A 17,278-nucleotide genomic window follows, 5' to 3' on the forward strand; every position below is an offset into this window, starting at 1 on the left:
GGAATGGAGTGGAATGGAATGGAATAGAATGGAATTGAATCAACCCGATTAGAAAGGAATGGAATGGAATGGAATGGAATGGAATGGAATGGAATGGAATGGAATGGAATGGAATGGGAAGAATGGAATTGTACAGAATGGAATGGAATGGAATAGAATGGAATGGAATTGAATACAATGGAATTGAATCAACACGAGTAAAACGGAATGGAAAGGAATGGAATGGAATGGAATCAATGGAGTGGAATGGAATGGAATGCAATGGAATGGAAGGGAATGGAATACAATGGAATTCAATCAACCCGAGTAGAAAGGAATGGAATGGAATGGAATGGAATGGAATGGAATGGAATGGAATAGAATGGAATTGAATCTCCCCGAGTAGAATGGGATGGAATAGAATGGAATGGAAAGGAATGGAAAGGAATGGATTGGAATGGAATGGAATGGAATTGAATGGAATCAACCCGAGTAGAACAGAACGGAGTGGAATGGAATGGAATGGAATGGAATAGAATGGAGTGGAATGGAATGGAATAGAATGGAATTGAATAAACCAGAATAAAACGGAATGGAATGGAATGGAATGGGAAGAATGGAATGGAATAGAATGGAATGGAATGGAATGGAGTGGAGTGGAATGGAATGGAATTGAATCAACATGAGTAGAACGGAATTGAATGGAAAACAACGCAATGGAATGGAATGCGATAGTGTCGAATGGAATGGAATGGAATAGACTGGAATTGAATCAACCCAAATAGAACAGAACGGAATGGAACAGAATGGAATGGAACGGAACATAATGGCATAGAACAGATTTGAATCAACCAGAGTAGAACGGAATGGAATGGAATGGAATGGAATGGAATGGAATGGAATGGAATGGAATGCAATGGAATACAATGGAATGGAATGGAAAGGAATTGAATCAACCTGAGTAGAATGGAATGTAAAGGAATGGAATGGAATGGAATAGAATGGAATTGAGTCAACACAAGTAGAATGGAATGAAACGGAAAGGAATGGAACGGAATGGAATGGAACGGAATGGAATGGAATGGAATGGAATCAACACGAGTAGAACAGAATGGAATGGAATGGAATGGAATGGAATGGAATGGAATGGAATGGAATGCAATGGAATGGAATGCAATGGAATGGAATGAAATACAATGGAGTTGAATCATCCAAAGTAGGACTGAATGCAATGGAATTGAATGGAATGGAATTAATGGAAGGGAATAGAATGGAGTTGAAACAACCAGAGTAGAACTCAGTAGAATGGAATGAAATGGATTGTAATAGTATGTAATGGAATAGAATGGAATAGAATGGAATTGAATCAACATGAGTGGAACGGAACGGGACAGAAATGAATGGAACTGAACGGAATGGAATAGAAAGAAATTGAATCAACCCGAGTAGAATAAAACGGAATGGAATGGAATGGAATGGAATGGAATGAACCCGAGTAGAATGGAGCGGAATGGAATTGAATGGAATGCAGTGAAATGGAATGGAATGGAGTAGAATGGAATTGAATGGAATTGAATCAGCCCGAGTAGAAAAGAACGGAGCAGAACAGAACGGAAAGGAACGGAATGGAATGGAATAGAATGGCATTGAATAAACCCGAGTAGAATGGAGTGGAATGGAATGGAATGGAATGGAACGAAATGCAACGGAATGGAACGGCATAGAATGGATTTGAATCAACCCGAGTAGAAAGGAATGGATTGGAATGGAATGGAATGGAATAGAATGGAATTGAATCAACCCGAGTAGAACGGAATGGAATGGAATGGTATGGAATGAAATGGAATGGAATGGAATTGAATAGAATGGAATTGAACCAACCCGAGTAGAACAAAATGTAATGTAATGTAATGGAATGGAATGGAATGCAATGGAATGGAACGGAATTGAATGGAATGGAATGGAATGGAATGGAATGGAATGGAATGGAATGGAATGAATGGAATGGAATGGAAAGGAATGGAATGGAGTAGAATGGAACTGAATCCACCGGAGTAGAACAGAATGGAGCGGAACGAACGGAACGGAATGGAATGGAATGGGATGGATTAGAATTGAATTGAATCAACCTGAGTAGAACGGAGAAGAATGGAATGGAATGGAATGGAATGGAATAGTATGGAATGGAATGGAATGGAATAGTATGGAATGGAATGAAATGCAATGGAATGTAATGGAATGGAATGGAATGGAATAGAATGGAATTGAATCAACCCCAGTAGAACGAAATAGAAGGGAATGGAATGGAATGGAATGTTATGGAATGGAATGGAATGGAATGGAATGGAATGGAATGGAATGGAATGGAATGACAAGGAATACTAAGGAATGGAATCGAATGGAATAGAATGGAAATGCATCAACCCGAGTAGAACGGAACGGAATGGAACAGAACGGAATGGAACGGAATGTAATGGCATAGAATGGATGAGAATCCACCCGAATAGAACGGAATGGAATGGAATGGAATGGAATGGAATGGAATGGAATGGAATAGAATGGAATGAATGGAATGGAATGGAATGGAATGGAATGGAATACAATGGAATGAATGGAATGGAATGGAAAGGAATGGAATGGAGTAGAATGGAAGTGAATCCACGGGAGGAGAACAGAACGGAGCGGAACGGAACGGAATGGAACGGAATGGAACGGAATGGGATGGATTAGAATTGAATTGAATCAACCTGAGTAGAACGGAGAGGAATGGAATGGAATGGAATGGAATGGAATGGAATGGAATGGAATGGAATGGAATGGAATGGAATAGTATGGAATGGAATGGATTGGAATGGAATGGAATGGAATGGAATGAAATGGAATGGAATGGAATGGAATGGAATAGAATGGAATTGAATCAACCTCAGTAGAATGGAATGGAAGGGAATGGAATGGAATGGAATGGAATGGAATGGAATGGAATGGAATGGAATGAAATGGAATGGAATGGAATGGAATCAACCCGAGTAGAACGGAATGGAATGTAATAGAATGGAATGGAATGGAATGGAATGGAATGGAATGGAATGGAATGGAATCAACACGAGTAGAACGGAATGGAATGGAAGAGAATGGAATGGAATGGAATGGAATTGAATGGAATGGAATGGAGTGGAATGGAATGGAATAGAATGGAATTGAATCAACCCAATTAGAAAGGAATGGAATGGAATGGAATGGAATGGAATGGAATGGAATGGAATGGGAAGAATGGAATTGAACAGAATGGAATGGAATGGAATAGAATGGAATGGAATTGAATACAATGGAATTGAATCAACACGAGTAAAACGGAATGGAAAGGAATGGAAAGGAATGGAATGGAATGGAATCAATGGAGTGGAATGGAATGGAATGCAATGGAATGGAAGGGAATGGAATACAATGGAATTCAATCAACCCGAGTAGAAAGGAATGGAATGGAATGGAATGGAATGGAATGGAATGGAATGGAATGGAATAGAATGGAATTGAATCTCCCCGAGTAGAATGGGATGGAATAGAATGGAATGGAAAGGAATGGAAAGGAATGGATTGGAATGGAATGGAATGGAATTGAATGGAATCAACCCGAGTAGAACAGAACGGAGTGGAATGGAATGGAATGGAATGGAATAGAATGGAGTGGAATGGAATGGAATAGAATGGAATTGAATAAACCAGAATAAAACGGAATGGAATGGAATGGAATGGGAAGAATGGAATGGAATAGAATGGAATGGAATGGAATGGAGTGGAGTGGAATGGAATGGAATTGAAACAACATGAGTTGAACGGAATTGAATGGAAAACAACGCAATGGAATGGAATGCGATAGTGTCGAATGGAATGGAATGGAATAGACTGGAATTGAATCAACCCAAATAGAACAGAACGGAATGGAACAGAATGGAACGGAACGGAACATAATGGCATAGAACAGATTTGAATCAAACAGAGTAGAACGGAATGGAATGGAATGGAATGGAATGGAATGGAATGGAATGCAATGGAATACAATGGAATGGAATGGAAAGGAATTGAATCAACCTGAGTAGAATGGAATGTAAAGGAATGGAATGGAATGGAATAGAATGGAACTGAGTCAACACAAGTAGAATGGAATGAAACGGAAAGGAATGGAACGGAATGGAATGGAACGGAATGGAATGGAATGGAATGGAATCAACACGAGTAGAACAGAATGGAATGGAATGGAATGGAATGGAATGGAATGGAATGGAATGCAATGGAATGGAATGCAATGGAATGGAATGAAATACAATGGAGTTGAATCATCCAAAGTAGGACTGAATGCAATGGAATTGAATGGAATGGAATTAATGGAATGGAATAGAATGGAGTTGAAACAACCAGAGTAGAACTCAGTAGAATGGAATGAAATGGATTGTAATAGTATGTAATGGAATAGAATGGAATAGAATGGAATTGAATCAACATGAGTGGAACGGAACGGGACAGAAATGAATGGAACTGAACGGAATGGAATAGAAAGAAATTGAATCAACCCGAGTAGAATAAAACTGAATGGAATGGAATGGAATGGAATGGAATGGAATGAACCCGAGTAGAATGGAGCGGAATGGAATTGAATGGAATGCAGTGAAATGGAATGGAATGGAGTAGAATGGAATTGAATGGAATTGAATCAGCCCGAGTAGAAAAGAACGGAGCAGAACAGAACGGAAAGGAACGGAATGGAATGGAATAGAATGGCATTGAATAAACCCGAGTAGAATGGAGTGGAATGGAATGGAATGGAATGGAATGGAATGGAATGGAATGGAATGGAATGGAATGGAATGGAATGGAATGGAATGGAATGGAATGGAATGGAATGGAATGGAATAGAATGGAATTGAATCAACCCGAGTAGAATGGAATGCAATGGAATGGAATGGAATGGAATAGAATGGAATTGAATCAACCCAAGTAGAACGTAATGGAACGAAATGGAACGGAATGGAACGGAATGGAACCGAACTGAATGGAACGGAATGGAATGGAATCAACCCGAGTAGAATGGAATGGAATGGAATGCAATGGAATGGAATGGAATGGAATGGACTGGAATGGAATGGAATGGATTCGAATGGAATACAATGGAATGGAATAGAATGTAATTAAATCAACCCGATTAGAACGGAATGGAAAGCAATGGAATGGAATGGAATGGAATGGAATGGAATGGAATGGAATGGAATGGAATAGAATAGAATGGAATTGAATCAACACAAGTGGAATGGAATGGAATGGAATGGAATGGAATGGAATGGAATGGAATGTTATGGAATGGAATCAAGCCGAGTAGAAAGGAATGGAATGGAATGGAATGGAACGGAATGGAATGGAATGGAATGGAAAGGAATGGAATGGAATGGAATGGAATGGAATGGAATGGAATGTAATCAACACGAGTAGAACGGAATGGAATGGAATGGAATGGAATGGAATGGAATGGAATGGAATGGAGTGGAATGGAATGGAATAGAATGGAATGGAATCAACCTGAGTAGAACGGAATGGAATGGAATGGAACGGAATGGGAAGAATGAAATGGAATAGAATGGAATGGAATGCAATGAAATACAATGGAATTGAATCAACATGAGTAGAACGGAATGAAATTTAACGGAATGGAATGGAATGGAGTGGAATGAAATGGAATGAATGGAATGGAATGGAATAGAATGTTACTGAATCCAACCGAGTAGAACGGAACGGAGCAGAACGGAACGGAGCAGAATGGAATGGAATGGATTAGAATGGAATTGAATCACCCCGAGTAGAATAGATGAGAATGGAATGGAACGGAACGGAATGGAATGGAATGGAATCGAATCGAATGCAATGGAATAGATTGGAATGGAATGGAATGGAATGGAATCAACCCGAGTAGAACGGAATGGAATGGAATGGAATGGATTGGAATGAAATTGAATGGAATGAATGGCATAGAATGGAATGGAATGGATTGGAACGGAAAGGAATGGAATTGAATAGAATGGAATTGAATCAACACGAGTAGAACGGAAAGGAACGGAATGGAACGGAATGGAACGGCATAGAATGGATTTGAATCAACCCGAGTAGAAAGGAATGGATTGGAATGGAATGGAATGGAATAGAATGGAATTGAATCAACCCGAGTAGAACGGAATGGAATGGAATGGTATGGAATGGAATGGAATGGAATGGAATTGAATAGAATGGAATTGAACCAACCCGAGTAGAACAAAATGTAATGTAATGGAATGGAATGGAATGGAATGCAATGGAATGGAACGGAATTGAATGGAATGGAATGGAATGGAATGGAATGGAATGGAATGAATGGAATGGAATGGAAAGGAATGGAATGGAGTAGAATGGAACTGAATCCACCGGAGTAGAACAGAATGGAGCGGAACGAACGGAACGGAATGGAATGGAATGGGATGGATTAGAATTGAATTGAATCAACCTGAGTAGAACGGAGAAGAATGGAATGGAATGGAATGGAATGGAATAGTATGGAATGGAATGGAATGGAATAGTATGGAATGGAATGAAATGCAATGTAATGTAATGTAATGGAATGGAATGGAATAGAATGGAATTGAATCAACCCCAGTAGAACGAAATAGAAGGGAATGGAATGGAATGGAATGTTATGGAATGGAGTGGAATGGAATGGAATGGAATGGAATGGAATGGAATGGAATGGAATGACATGGAATAGTAAGGAATGGAATCGAATGGAATAGAATGGAAATGCATCAACCCGAGTAGAACGGAACGGAATGGAACAGAACGGAATGGAACGGAATGTAATGGCATAGAATGGATGAGAATCAACCCGAATAGAACGGAATGGAATGGAATGGAATGGAATGGAATGGAATGGAATGGAATGGAATAGAATGGAATGAATGGAATGGAATGGAATGGAATGGAATAGAATGGAATGAATGGAATGGAATGGAAAGGAATGGAATGGAGTAGAATGGAAGTGAATCCACGGGAGGAGAATAGAACGGAGCGGAACGGAACGGAATGGAACGGAATGGAACGGAATTGGATGGATTAGAATTGAATTGAATCAACCTGAGTAGAACGGAGAGGAATGGAATGGAATGGAATGGAATGGAATGGAATGGAATGGAATGGAATGGAATGAAATGGAATAGCATGGAATGGAATGGATTGGAATGGAATGGAATGGAATGGAATGGAATGGAATGGAATGGAATGGAATAGAATGGAATTGAATCAACCTCAGTAGAATGGAATGGAGTGGAATGGAATGGAATGGAATGGAATGGAATGGAATGGAATGGAATGGAATGGAATGGAATGGAATCAACCCGAGTAGAACGGAATGGAATGTAATAGAATGGAATGGAATGGAATGGAATGGAATGGAATGGAATGGAATGGAATGGAATGGAATGGAATGGAATCAACCCGAGTAGAACGGAATGGAATGGAAGAGAATGGAATGGAATGGAATGGAATTGAATGGAATGGAATGGAGTGGAATGGAATGGAATAGAATGGAATTGAATCAACCCGATTAGAAAGGAATGGAATGGAATGGAATGGAATGGAATGGAATGGAATGGAATGGAATGGAATGGGAAGAATGGAATTGAACAGAATGGAATGGAATGGAATAGAATGGAATGGAATTGAATACAATGGAATTGAATCAACACGAGTAAAACGGAATGGAAAGGAATGGAATGGAATGGAATCAATGGAGTGGAATGGAATGGAATGCAATGGAATGGAAGGGAATGGAATACAATGGAATTCAATCAACCCGAGTAGAAAGGAATGGAATGGAATGGAATGGAATGGAATGGAATGGAATGGAATGGAATGGAATGGAATGGAATGGAATGGAATAGAATGGAATTGAATCTCCCCGAGTAGAATTTGATGGAATAGAATGGAATGGAAAGGAATGGAAAGGAATGGATTGGAATGGAATGGAATGGAATTGAATGGAATCAACCCGAGTAGAACAGAACGGAGTGGAATGGAATGGAATGGAATGGAATAGAATGGAGTGGAATGGAATGGAATAGAATGGAATTGAATAAACCAGAATAAAACGGAATGGAATGGAATGGAATGGTAAGAATGGAATGGAATAGAATGGAATGGAATGGAATGGAGTGGAGTGGAATGGAATGGAATTGAATCAACATGAGTAGAACGGAATTGAATGGAAAACAACGCAATGGAATGGAATGCGATAGTGTCGAATGGAATAGAATGGAATAGACTGGAATTGAATCAACCCAAATAGAACAGAACGGAATGGAACAGAATGGAACGGAATGGAACATAATGGCATAGAATGGATTAGAATCAACCAGAGTTGAACGGAATGGAATGGAATGGAATGGAATGGAATGGAATGGAATGGAATGGAATGGAATGGAATGGAATGGAATGGAATGCAATGGAATACAATGGAATGGAATGGAAAGGAATTGAATCAACCTGAGTAGAATGGAATGTAAAGGAATGGAATGCAATGGAATGGAATGGAATAGAATGGAATTGAGTCAACACAAGTAGAATGGAATGAAACGGAAAGGAATGGAACGGAATGGAATGGAACGGAATGGAATGGAATGGAATGGAATCAACACGAGTAGAACAGAATGGAATGGAATGGAATGGAATGGAATGGAATGGAATGGAATGGAATGCAATGGAATGGAATGCAATGGAATGGAATGAAATACAATGGAGTTGAATCATCCAAAGTAGGACTGAATGCAATGGAATTGAATGGAATGGAATTAATGGAATGGAATAGAATGGAGTTGAAACAACCAGAGTAGAACTCAGTAGAATGGAATGAAATGGATTGTAATAGTATGTAATGGAATAGAATGGAATAGAATGGAATTGAATCAACCTGAGTGGAACGGAACGGGACAGAAATGAATGGAACGGAACGGAATGGAATAGAAAGAAATTGAATCAACCCGAGTAGAATAAAACGGAATGGAATGGAATGGAATGGAATGGAATGGAATGGAATGAACCCGAGTAGAATGGAGCGGAATGGAATTGAATGGAATGCAGTGAAATGGAATGGAATGGAGTAGAATGGAATTGAAAGGAATTGAATCAGCCCGAGTAGAAAAGAACGGAGCAGAACAGAACGGAAAGGAACGGAATGGAATGGAATAGAATGGCATTGAATAAACCCGAGTATAATGGAGTGGAATGGAATGGAATGGGATGGAATGGAGTGGAATGGAATGGAATGTAACGGAATGGAATGAATGGAATGAAATGGAAGGGAATGGAATTGAATAGAGTTGAATTGAATCAACCCGATTACAACGGAATGGAATGGAATGGAACGCAAAGGAATGGAATGGAATAGAAAGGAATTGAATCAACTCGAGTGGAATGGAATGGAATGGAATGGAATGGAATGGAATGGAATGGAATGGAATGGAATAGAAAGGAATGGAATGGAATGGAATGGAATAGAATGGAGTGGAATGGAATGGAATAGAATGGAATTGAATAAACCAGAATAAAACGGAATGGAATGGAATGGAATGGGAAGAATGGAATGGAATAGAATGGAATGGAATGGAATGGAGTGGAGTGGAATGGAATGGAATTGAATCAACATGAGTAGAACGGAATTGAATGGAAAACAACGCAATGGAATGGAATGCGATAGTGTCGAATGGAATGGAATGGAATGGAATAGACTGGAATTGAATCAACCCAAATAGAACAGAACGGAATGGAACAGAATGGAACGGAACGGAACATAATTGCATAGAACAGATTTGAATCAACCAGAGTAGAACGGAATGGAATGGAATGGAATGGAATGGAATGGAATGGAATGGAATGGAATGCAATGGAATACAATGGAATGGAATGGAAAGGAATTGAATCAACCTGAGTAGAATGGAATGTAAAGGAATGGAATGCAATGGAATGGAATGGAATAGAATGGAATTGAGTCAACACAAGTAGAATGGAATGAAACGGAAAGGAATGGAACGGAATGGAATGGAACGGAATGGAATGGAATGGAATGGAATCAACACGAGTAGAACAGAATGGAATGGAATGGAATGGAATGGAATGGAATGGAATGCAATGGAATGGAATGAAATGGAATGGAATGAAATACAATGGAGTTGAATCATCCAAAGTAGGACTGAATGCAATGGAATTGAATGGAATGGAATTAATGGAATGGAATAGAATGGAGTTGAAACAACCAGAGTAGAACTCAGTAGAATGGAATGAAATGGATTGTAATAGTATGTAATGGAATAGAATGGAATAGAATGGAATTGAATCAACCTGAGTGGAACGGAACGGGACAGAAATGAATGGAACTGAACGGAATGGAATAGAAAGAAATTGAATCAACCCGAGTAGAATAAAACGGAATGGAATGGAATGGAATGGAATGGAATGAACCCGAGTAGAATGGAGCGGAATGGAATTGAATGGAATGCAGTGAAATGGAATGGAATGGAGTAGAATGGAATTGAATGGAATTGAATCAGCCCGAGTAGAAAAGAACAGAGCAGAACAGAACGGAAAGGAACGGAATGGAATGGAATAGAATGGTATTGAATAAACCCGAGTAGAATGGAATGGAATGGAATGGAATAGAATGGAATGAATGGAATGGAATGGAATGGAATGGAATAGAATGGAATGAATGGAATGGAATGGAATGGAATGGAATAGAATGGAATGAATGGAATGGAATGGAAAGGAATGGAATGGAGTAGAATGGAAGTGAATCCACGGGAGGAGAATAGAACGGAGCGGAACGGAACGGAATGGAACGGAATGGAACGGAATGGGATGGATTAGAATTGAATTGAATCAACCTGAGTAGAACGGAGAGGAATGGAATGGAATGGAATGGAATGGAATGGAATGGAATGGAATGGAATGGAATGGAATGGAATGGAATGGAATGGAATAGCATGGAATGGAATGGATTGGAATGGAATGGAATGGAATGGAATGGAATGGAATGGAATGGAATGGAATGGAATAGAATGGAATTGAATCAACCTCAGTAGAATGGAATGGAATGGAATGGAATGGAATAGAATGGAATGGAATGGAATGGAATGGAATGGAATGGAATCAACCCGAGTAGAACGGAATGGAATGTAATAGAATGGAATGGAATGGAATGGAATGGAATGGAATGGAATGGAATGGAATCAACCCGAGTAGAACGGAATGGAATGGAAGAGAATGGAATGGAATGGAATGGAATTGAATGGAATGGAATGGAGTGGAATGTAATGGAATAGAATGGAATTGAATCAACCCGATTAGAAAGGAATGGAATGGAAAGGAATGGAATGGAATGGAATGGAATGGAATGGAATGGAATGGAATGGGAAGAATGGAATTGAACAGAATGGAATGGAATGGAATAGAATGGAATGGAATTGAATACAATGGAATTGAATCAACACGAGTAAAACGGAATGGAAAGGAATGGAATGGAATGGAATCAATGGAGTGGAATGGAATGGAATGCAATGGAATGGAAGGGAATGGAATACAATGGAATTCAATCAACCCGAGTAGAAAGGAATGGAATGGAATGGAATGGAATGGAATGGAATGGAATGGAATGGAATGGAATGGAATGGAATTGAATCTCCCCGAGTAGAATGGGATGGAATAGAATGGAATGGAAAGGAATGGAAAGGAATGGATTGGAATGGAATGGAATGGAATTGAATGGAATCAACCCGAGTAGAACAGAACGGAGTTGAATGGAATGGAATGGAATGGAATAGAATGGAGTGGAATGGAATGGAATAGAATGGAATTGAATAAACCAGAATAAAACGGAATGGAATGGAATGGAATGGGAAGAATGGAATGGAATAGAATGGAATGGAATGGAATGGAATGGAGTGGAGTGGAATGGAATGGAATTGAATCAACATGAGTAGAACGGAATTGAATGGAAAACAACGCAATGGAATGGAATGCGATAGTGTCGAATGGAATAGAATGGAATAGACTGGAATTGAATCAACCCAAATAGAACAGAACGGAATGGAACAGAATGGAATGGAACGGAACATAATGGCATAGAATGGATTAGAATCAACCAGAGTAGAACGGAATGGAATGGAATGGAATGGAATGGAATGGAATGGAATGGAATGGAATGGAATGGAATGGAATGCAATGGAATACAATGGAATGGAATGGAAAGGAATTGAATCAACCTGAGTAGAATGGAATGTAAAGGAATGGAATGCAATGGAATGGAATGGAATAGAATGGAATTGAGTCAACACAAGTAGAATGGAATGAAACGGAAAGGAATGGAACGGAATTGAATGGAACGGAATGGAATGGAATGGAATGGAATCAACACGAGTAGAACAGAATGGAATGGAATGGAATGGAATGGAATGGAATGGAATGGTATGCAATGGAATGGAATGAAATGGAATGGAATGAAATACAATGGAGTTGAATCATCCAAAGTAGGACTGAATGCGATGGAATTGAATGGAATGGAATTAATGGAATGGAATAGAATGGAGTTGAAACAACCAGAGTAGAACTCAGTAGAATGGAATGAAATGGATTGTAATAGTATGTAATGGAATAGAATGGAATAGAATGGAATTGAATCAACCTGAGTGGAACGGAACGGGACAGAAATGAATGGAACGGAACGGAATGGAATAGAAAGAAATTGAATCAACCCGAGTAGAATAAAACGGAATGGAATGGAATGGAATGGAATGGAATGGAATGGAATGGAATGAACCCGAGTAGAATGGAGCGGAATGGAATTGAATGGAATGCAGTGAAATGGAATGGAATGGAGTAGAATGGAATTGAAAGGAATTGAATCAGCCCGAGTAGAAAAGAACGGAGCAGAACAGAACGGAAAGGAACGGAATGGAATGGAATAGAATGGCATTGAATAAACCCGAGTAGAATGGAGTGGAATGGAATGGAATGGAATGGAATGGAGTGGAATGGAATGGAATGTAACGGAATGGAATGAATGGAATGAAATGGAACGGAATGGAATTGAATAGAGTTGAATTGAATCAACCCGATTACAACGGAATGGAATGGAATGGAACGCAATGGAATGGAATGGAATAGAAAGGAATTGAATCAACTCGAGTGGAATGGAATGGAATGGAATGGAATGGAATGGAATGGAATGGAATGGAATAGAAAGGAATGGAATGGAATGGCATGGAATAGAATGGAGTGGAATGGAATGGAATAGAATGGAATTGAATAAACCAGAATAAAACGGAATGGAATGGAATGGAATGGGAAGAATGGAATGGAATAGAATGGAATGGAATGGAATGGAGTGGAGTGGAATGGAATGGAATTGAATCAACATGAGTAGAACGGAATTGAATGGAAAACAACGCAATGGAATGGAATGCGATAGTGTCGAATGGAATGGAATGGAATGGAATAGACTGGAATTGAATCAACCCAAATAGAACAGAACGGAATGGAACAGAATGGAACAGAACGGAACATAATTGCATAGAACAGATTTGAATCAACCAGAGTAGAACGGAATGGAATGGAATGGAATGGAATGGAATGGAATGGAATGGAATGGAATGCAATGGAATACAATGGAATGGAATGGAAAGGAATTGAATCAACCTGAGTAGAATGGAATGTAAAGGAATGGAATGCAATGGAATGGAATGGAATAGAATGGAATTGAGTCAACACAAGTAGAATGGAATGAAACGGAAAGGAATGGAACGGAATGGAATGGAACGGAATGGAATGGAATGGAATGGAATCAACACGAGTAGAACAGAATGGAATGGAATGGAATGGAATGGAATGGAATGGAATGGAATGCAATGGAATGGAATGAAATGGAATGGAATGAAATACAATGGAGTTGAATCATCCAAAGTAGGACTGAATGCAATGGAATTGAATGGAATGGAATTAATGGAATGGAATAGAATGGAGTTGAAACAACCAGAGTAGAACTCAGTAGAATGGAATGAAATGGATTGTAATAGTATGTAATGGAATAGAATGGAATAGAATGGAATTGAATCAACCTGAGTGGAACGGAACGGGACAGAAATGAATGGAACTGAACGGAATGGAATAGAAAGAAATTGAATCAACCCGAGTAGAATAAAACGGAATGGAATGGAATGGAATGGAATGGAATGGAATGAACCCGAGTAGAATGGAGCGGAATGGAATTGAATGGAATGCAGTGAAATGGAATGGAATGGAGTAGAATGGAATTGAATGGAATTGAATCAGCCCGAGTAGAAAAGAACGGAGCAGAACAGAACGGAAAGGAACGGAATGGAATGGAATAGAATGGCATTGAATAAACCCGAGTAGAATGGAGTGGAATGGAATGGAATGGAATGGAATAGAATGGAATTGAATCAACCCAAGTAGAACGTAATGGAACGAAATGGAACGGAATGGAACGGAATGGAACCGAACTGAATGGAACGGAATGGAATGGAATCAACCCGAGTAGAATGGAATGCAATGGAATGCAATGGAATGGAATGGAATGGAATGGAATGCAATGGAATGGAATGGAATGGAATGGACTGGAATGGAATGGAATGGATTCGAATGGAATACAATGGAATGGAATAGAATGTAATTAAATCAACCCGATTAGAACGGAATGGAAAGCAATGGAATGGAATGGAATGGAATGGAATGGAATGGAATGGAATGGAATGGAATGGAATAGAATGGAATGGAATTGAATCAACACAAGTGGAATGGAATGGAATGGAATGGAATGGAATGGAATGGAATGGAATGTTATGGAATGGAATCAAGCCGAGTAGAAAGGAATGGAATGGAATGGAATGGAACGGAATGGAATGGAATGGAATGGAAAGGAATGGAATGGAATGGAATGGAAAGGAATGGAATGGAATGGAATCAACACGAGTAGAACGGAATGGAATGGAATGGAATGGAATGGAACGGAATGGAATGGAATGGAATGGAACGGAATGGAATGGAATGGAATGGAATGGAATGGAATGGAGTGGAATGGAATGGAATAGAATGGAATGGAATCAACCTGAGTAGAACGGAATGGAATGGAATGGAACGGAATGGGAAGAATGAAATGGAATAGAATGGAATGGAATGCAATGAAATACAATGGAATTGAATCAACATGAGTAGAACGGAATGAAATTTAACGGAATGGAATGGAATGGAGTGGAATGAAATGGAATGAATGGAATGGAATGGAATAGAATGTTACTGAATCCAACCGAGTAGAACGGAACGGAGCAGAACGGAACGGAGCAGAATGGAATGGAATGGATTAGAATGGAATTGAATCACCCCGAGTAGAATAGATGAGAATGGAATGGAACGGAACGGAATGGAATGGAATGGAATCGAATCGAATGCAATGGAATAGATTGGAATGGAATGGAATGGAATGGAATCAACCCGAGTAGAACGGAATGGAATGGAATGGAATGGATTGGAATGAAATTGAATGGAATGAATGGCATAGAATGGAATGGAATGGATTGGAACGGAAAGGAATGGAATTGAATAGAATGGAATTGAATCAACACGAGTAGAACGGAAAGCAACGGAATGGAACGGAATGGAACGGCATAGAATGGATTTGAATCAACCCGAGTAGAAAGGAATGGATTGGAATGGAATGGAATGGAATAGAATGGAATTGAATCAACCCGAGTAGAACGGAATGGAATGGAATGGTATGGAATGGAATGGAATGGAAAGGAATGGAATAGAATGGAATTGAACCAACCCGAGTAGAACAAAATGTAATGTAATGTAATGGAATGGAATGGAATGGAATGCAATGGAATGGAACGGAATTGAATGGAATGGAATGGAATGGAATGGAATGGAATGGAATGGAATGGAATGGAATGGAATGAATGGAATGGAATGGAAAGGAATGGAATGGAGTAGAATGGAACTGAATCCACCGGAGTAGAACAGAATGGAGCGGAACGAACGGAACGGAATGGAATGGAATGGGATGGATTAGAATTGAATTGAATCAACCTGAGTAGAACGGAGAAGAATGGAATGGAATGGAATGGAATGGAATGGAATAGTATGGAATGGAATGGAATGGAATAGTATGGAATGGAATGAAATGCAATGGAATGGAATGGAATGGAATGGAATGGAATGGAATGGAACTGAATCAACCCCAGTAGAACGAAATAGAAGGGAATGGAATGGAATGGAATGTTATGGAATGGAGTGGAATGGAATGGAATGGAATGGAATGGAATGGAATGAGATGGAATAGTAAGGAATGGAATCGAATGGAATAGAATGGAAATGCATCAACCCGAGTAGAACGGAACGGAATGGAACAGAACGGAATGGAACGGAATGTAATGGCATAGAATGGATGAGAATCAACCCGAATAGAACGGAATGGAATGGAATGGAATGGAATGGAATGGAATGGAATGGAATGGAATGGAATGGAATAGAATGGAATGAATGGAATGGAATGGAATGGAATGGAATAGAATGGAATGAATGGAATGGAATGGAAAGGAATGGAATGGAGTAGAATGGAAGTGAATCCACGGGAGGAGAACAGAACGGAGCGGAACGGAACGGAATGGAACGGAATGGAACGGAATGGGATGGATTAGAATTGAATTGAATCAACCTGAGTAGAACGGAGAGGAATGGAATGGAATGGAATGGAATGGAATGGAATGGAATGGAATGGAATAGTATGGAATGGAATGGATTGGAATGGAATGGAATGGAATGGAATGGAATGGAATGGAATGGAATGGAAAGGAATGGAATTGAATGGAATTGAATCAACCTCAGTAGAATGGAGTGGAAGGGAATGGAATGGAATGGAATGGAATGGAATGGAATGGAATGGAATGGAATCAACCCGAGTAGAACGGAATGGAATGTAATAGAATGGAATGGAATGGAATGGAATGGAATGGAATGGAATGGAATGGAATGGAATGGAATCAACCCGAGTAGAACGGAATGGAAAGGAAGAGAATGGAATGGAATGGAATGGAATTGAATGGAATGGAATGGAGTGGAATGGAATGGAATAGAATGGAATTGAATCAACCCGATTAGAAAGGAATGGAATGGAATGGAATGGAATGGAATGGAATGGAATGGAACGGGAAGAATGGAATTG

The sequence above is a fragment of the Gorilla gorilla genome, chromosome 4 (assembly GCF_029281585.2).
Source record: "Gorilla gorilla gorilla isolate KB3781 chromosome 4, NHGRI_mGorGor1-v2.1_pri, whole genome shotgun sequence".
NCBI classification, from domain to species: domain Eukaryota; kingdom Metazoa; phylum Chordata; class Mammalia; order Primates; family Hominidae; genus Gorilla; species Gorilla gorilla.